This window comes from Anas acuta, chromosome 1, assembly GCF_963932015.1.
Source record: "Anas acuta chromosome 1, bAnaAcu1.1, whole genome shotgun sequence".
In the NCBI taxonomy this organism is placed as follows: Eukaryota; Metazoa; Chordata; class Aves; order Anseriformes; family Anatidae; genus Anas; species Anas acuta.
The window spans coordinates 54,638,830-54,644,829 of NC_088979.1; positions in this window are offsets into that span (position 1 = coordinate 54,638,830).

The window sequence follows — 6,000 nt, forward strand, 5'->3', positions numbered from 1 at the left end:
GATGACCAGCAAAAGCTTTTGGCTTCTTGCAAAGGCTTCTGAGTAAAATACTTTCAATACGAAGATAAGGTTAAAGTATAACAATGCATAAACAACATAAAATTACATAATATATTTACAAGCAATATTTCATAAACTGAAACTGCAGCATGTAAATAACCTAGTCCTGCATATCAGCACCATACGTTGCTGGGTTACTCACTGCCTCCCACAAGATAATGATTTTTTCCAAGAAACAGGAGGCATTCTTCTGAGAGGAACCAGAGAGAGAGAGAAGCAGGAAACAAGAAGGAACATATACACACAGACAAATTACAAATCAAGTCCTGCCACTCTGAATTCACTTGTTGTCTAGTGGCGGAAGACGTTAGACCAGAAAGTAGCAAAAACAGGTCACCGTGCCCTATTAAATGAAGTGTAAACAAATATAGCCATGGAAGCTGTACATAATGTTTATTGTTGGTACAGATGCCCCATTTTGAGATTTCTGATTATCCAGTGCTAAAAAAAATCATTTGAAGATGTAACTGAAGCTTTGGGAGACTTTGGAAGTTATTTAAACGTCTGCAGCCAGCTATATGAAAAAGGGAATTGTTCAAAGATAATACACCGTCCCCCAAAAGGTTGTAACTCACCTTGTACATGGGTTGATCAAAACTTGGTTTTCACTGCTCTTTTCATTGTTGACTTCACAGAGTTTGTCATTGCCTCTCTACGGCAAATTTTTTACAAATAAGAGTTGCAGAATGAGCTGGTGTAATTCTTGTGATATCACACACAGGCTACATAAAAGTATTTTAACAGGTTTCAAATTGCTAAAGCCATACAATCGATACACTCTACATACAAGAGATATTTTCTATAATGGAAACAATCTACCTCGTGATGCAAAACCAATGCAAAACAACATTGCTCACCCCAAAATTTTTCAACATTTTTTGTTGAAAAGCAAGGAAAAAGCTGGGAAAAGGCATACAAGCAGAATAAGTTGTTCTGGTTTTTATTTGTTTGGAAACTGCCGTGGAACAGATTAGCCTGCCCCGTAGTGCTTTCTTACATAAACAAGCAATTATATCTGGTCGTGAGCAAAGCTCTTTAAAACACTCCGAGCTAGTTATTGACCAAAGCTCTAAAAATAAGTAGCCTTAAAACGGAAAGGCTCTGAGACACCCGAGCACATCAATTACAGGCTCTTCCAGCAAACAAACGTAGCATAAGCTACACAGATCACTTGGAGTGGTTGAGGATCGTTTTGTGTGTGAAGTAAATTCAGACTAAGCCCTCCAAAACTGCAGTTGCCTCAGATGAAGCAAGTACTCACACAGAGCCCACTTTTCTCTGACAATACTAGAATTAAGCTTACTTATTTTCAAGTAAAATTTATGAGTTTAACTTGTATGCTGTTATTGAAAAGCAGCCCTTTGTCAATACCAATTTCTAGTACGTCCTTACCTTAATTTTTACAAATGTAATTCTGATCAGAAATGCTTTCTTTTCCAAGTCCCGCCACTGTTACTGTAGCACCTGGCTTCTTTTGCTTAAGGAAAGAAGAGAGGCTGTCCCACCAAACAGAAACGTGTAGCTGCATCCTCACCTTGAGAGACAGGAGTATCAGTGTCATAATGCTGGGTATATACGGCAGGCCTGTACTTAGTGACCTTTCTGACAAAATCAGGTTGCCTGTTTACTCTTGTTTTCCCATGTTACAACCTCTCCAATACTTATTGGCACGTTCATCCTCCTGTAGAAAGAGCCCAATCTTACTCTCTTTTTGAGAATGCTTTCTGACAGTGGATCAGAAAACATGGCCAAAGGACAAGGTATCATCCTCTTCCACTTATATTTAGTTCCTGGAGACAATTTGCTGTTCCTGTTTGTTTTGCATGCTCCTTCATGCAAGCTAAATCTAAAGTAGCTTCCTTTTCTCTCTGTTATCAGATAACACGAACTCCTCATAAAGCCTCTTGGCTATAGCTCTTCTGTGTTTTTTTAGCGTTCAGACTGAACTTTCCTTTATGGTTCACTTGGTAACAGCTGACGCTGAGTACATAACCGAGACTTGAAATACACAAAGTGGTAACCCCGGAGCCCTGCAAAGCCTTCCAGGGAAGGTGTCTTGCACTCAGCTCATGCCACAGGTTTTTCATAGGGTAAACATTGCTTAATACAGAAAAAAAATAAATCTAGTATATTCAGAAAATTTGTACAGAGACACACACTGCTCCGCCAGAGCTCCTGAATGACAGCCACCTTGTTACACGGTGTCACTAACAGAGGGCAAATCTCTGGAGCAGGTTCTAGCAAACCCTAGCTGCAACATGATGACCCTGGTAAGGAAGGACTGAAAAGAGATTTAGGACAGCATTGTAGTACGCATGCACAGGTATGTTTGAAATGTTTGTGTCTGGCTCGCCTTAAACGTGATGAGCTGAACCACGTCATGGTAACAGAGGTCAAGATGTCCTGTCCAGCACTGACCATGACTATTTTCTGAGCCTGACTGCTTCTGACATGCACCGTCCAAGAGGAGCTGAATATAGCAAAGACTTTGGCTAAATGGCTTATCTGCAGGGAAGACAACTATGTTTTGACCAGAAAAAGGCCACGAGACCTGAAGAAAATGGAGAACTGCAAAAGACGAGTGCTCAGAGACTGGACCTTGCAGGTGGACTGGTGAGGAGAATGGCCTCAAGGCTTTATCTAAGGGAAGCCAAGGTGGAGATGGGCAGAACCGAGTATCAAGAAATATCTCAACACAGTGGCTGAAAACTAATCAGCAATGAGTAAGGTTGAAAGGTTGAAAGGTCAGCCCTGGCAGAAGGGATATGCTGCACCTGACTTAGCTTTTTTCCTTCTCATGAGTGAACAGGTATTTTTAACTTCTGTTATGCAACGCACAAGTCGCACATTATGAAACTATTGCCACATGCTGCTAACAGGCACGGCTGCATTTTGTATCGGGATGAAATCGGAGTCTGTTCATGTCTTAGTTTATGCATAGCGTTTAAATAGCTAAGCATATAGTCAGGATGATGTGTATTAATGCCTAAATTGAAAGGAATCAGAATTAACTAAAATACACATACACACAAAAAGTAGATTAAGGAAAGGGGGTTGAAACAGAGGTTGGTCTGAAATGCTTTATATCTGATATTTAACTTTGAGCAGTAACTCCAATGTAATTTTATCATATGTAAGTGACTTGCACTTCTGTAAAAGAAAAAAAAAAAAAAAGCCCCACAGAAAGACTTAGGAGCTCCAGGAGGACAATGGCTAAATAAATGACTCTTACATTTAAAGAGCACAACAACAAAGTATATGGAGAATATTTTCATATGCTTAGTGATTTAAATGAAGTAATTTTTGTGAGAGCCCTCATCAAATATCTGCAACTTGAGCTGCCAGTCAAGGAACAGGAAAGTTAGTGGAAGAAGGTTGAGCTTGTAGCTATTCCCAGTGCATCATAAAATGACTAAATGAAACTATAGGTTTAAAATGGCAAATTAGAACAGAAGACACTTGTATATGAAACTGGATTTGGGAATTTCAGGTTCTAAGAATTTCAACCCAGCGCCTTGTTTCTTTTCACAAGATTAGTCAAAATCCAAATTTCATGCTGCATGCACCGAATGGTTTACTGTCTTGTAGAAATTGATATACACCATCTGAAATTGAGCTGAAAGTAACTTTCCCGCTGTGACCTGAAAGGTGAAGACAGACAAAAGGAACGAGCATCACAGCTGTATCTTCCTTTACAAGCATTTAGAGCAATCTTTTCAAGCACAAGAAATGTTAGCGTATAATTGCTTGTCAACTGCTTCACTAGCGCTTGCAGTGCAAGCCTCTGACGTGACTAATAACTGGCTGAACATCTGGCGGCTGAACACAAGCCTTCTGGTAATAACAACGCTCTGTCCTGAATAAAGACCCAGTCAACACCACGGCCACTTCCTAAAATTGTTGTTAAAACTGTTAGAGACTGCATGCATCTGTTTTTCCGGAATGTTGTTATAATAGCTATGAAATTGAATTAGTTAACAGCAACCACCAGCAGCTAAAGAACCACCAGTGATTCCACCCTACTTTTCAAAGTTTAACTTCAGCTAAATTTAGACCTAAAGATACCATTAAGCTCTGAGTGAATGCCTGAGCTAGGTAGCTGACTAAGGAAGCAATAAAGTAAATAACATCTCCTTGCTGTAAATAATATCTGACAGAAGACATCGAGATCTTTGGAACCGAGCACCATCAGTAGCATTCAATGCAGTGGTTGAAGGAGGATTAAATCTTTATCTGTTTTTCTAATCTGAATTTGCTTGGCTTCAGCATCCACCCTCCTTAGCCAGACTGAAAAAGCCTCACACCATCCACTGTAGATGATGTTTTCAGATTGGTTTCAGAAGTGGTGTGGCAGGTAAGCCCACCCCAATACACTCCGTTTATATCCACTTGGTGCATCAGCCCTCTTCGCCACACAATTACATGAAGAGTTTGCTTATGGCAATCTGTGTGTTTGGAACAACCTTTAAATCCTTTCACAGCAATGGTCTCTGAAAACATTTGCCAGACTGCAGTTCGACACCTGGATGCCCATAGGTTATAAAGGCCCACTGATATCAGGCCCTCAGGCGGTGCTGTAGGGAGCTGTAGCAGAACCACAGAGGTTGACATTTCCGTGCATATTTCATTCAAACCAAAACTGGAGCAGGAGAGGTAGCAAGGGTTGAAGGAACAGCATGTATTGATAACCAAGGACATGATTAAGAGCAATCAGGCTGGTAAACACTGTGGAATGTGCTGCCTGCATCAAGAGCAGAAGGCCTGGGCTCCGATAGCGCTACAGCTTGGTGATTTGTCAGCAGAAGGCCGGAGATAACAGGAGGATGGCAGGGAGGTTACAGCCCACCTCCTCTGCCAGTCAGCTTCCTGCTGCCCCAGCAGGAGGAAAGGCTGTGGCCATAAAGATAGGCAAATGAGGAAACACGGGCACCAGCGAGCAGCCTCCCCTCGGCTTTATGTGGGGTGAGGTAAGCAGGATGAAGGTGGAAGATCACGCTGTAATAGCTGAAGGGGATAAGCACCTGACTGGAGAAGGTTTTCATTGCCAAGGAAGGACCCAGATGACTCGGCAGTCGCTCAGCAGTCAGCGTTTTTAATCTTCTGTGGGCTCCTCAGCCAACCTGGCGCAGCTCAGGAGGACACGGGCTTGAGAACAGGACCGGGTGAAAACTGCAAGAGGAACCCTGCGTGACCAAAATTAGTTTTCTTCAAAATAAACACCACCTTCCCTTTCCTTGGGGTCTGGAATTTGCTCAACACAATGTGAGCAAAATTCGTCACTTTCCATACACCAAGATCTGTTTTATAGGAACATTAGCAGGCCAGAATCTTTTGGCCGACTCTTACTACACTTGGGTTCAATTTTTAGGCCTGTAGATACTGAATACATAACAAAAATAAAATTCCTTTTGGATTATGAGGGAGCTACATTTCATCATCTCCATGTGAATTTTTTAATATTTTTTACTGTTTCTAAAGATAAAATAGAAGCTTTTTGAGCATATCTCCACACTAAATAATCTGACCTTTAACCATCTGCCTAGGAATGAGACCACATCATCACTAGCCAGTATTTCAGCCAAACGCCTTGGTATCTTCTGCTGTGCAAGATAGATTTTTCTAACAAACACCCTACGTTCCTCAGCAATTTTCTGTACTTTAATTTGTATTTCTGCTTTCCATTTAAATATATATATTTTAAATGGTAATTTTTTATCACTACTGTCAAGTTCATCCAGTCATTTAAAAAAATTATTTGCATAAAATTATTTAATTTAGTCTTTTTTTCTTTTTTCTTTTTTCTTTTTTTTTTGAGAGAAGCATAAATTTAATTTTAGGGTAATCACTGCCAGTTGCTAACATATTGTCAAGTCCTGATCATAGGTTTCTAGACATGCACCAAAACACAGTAATTATTTAATTACATGTATAATGAACAAT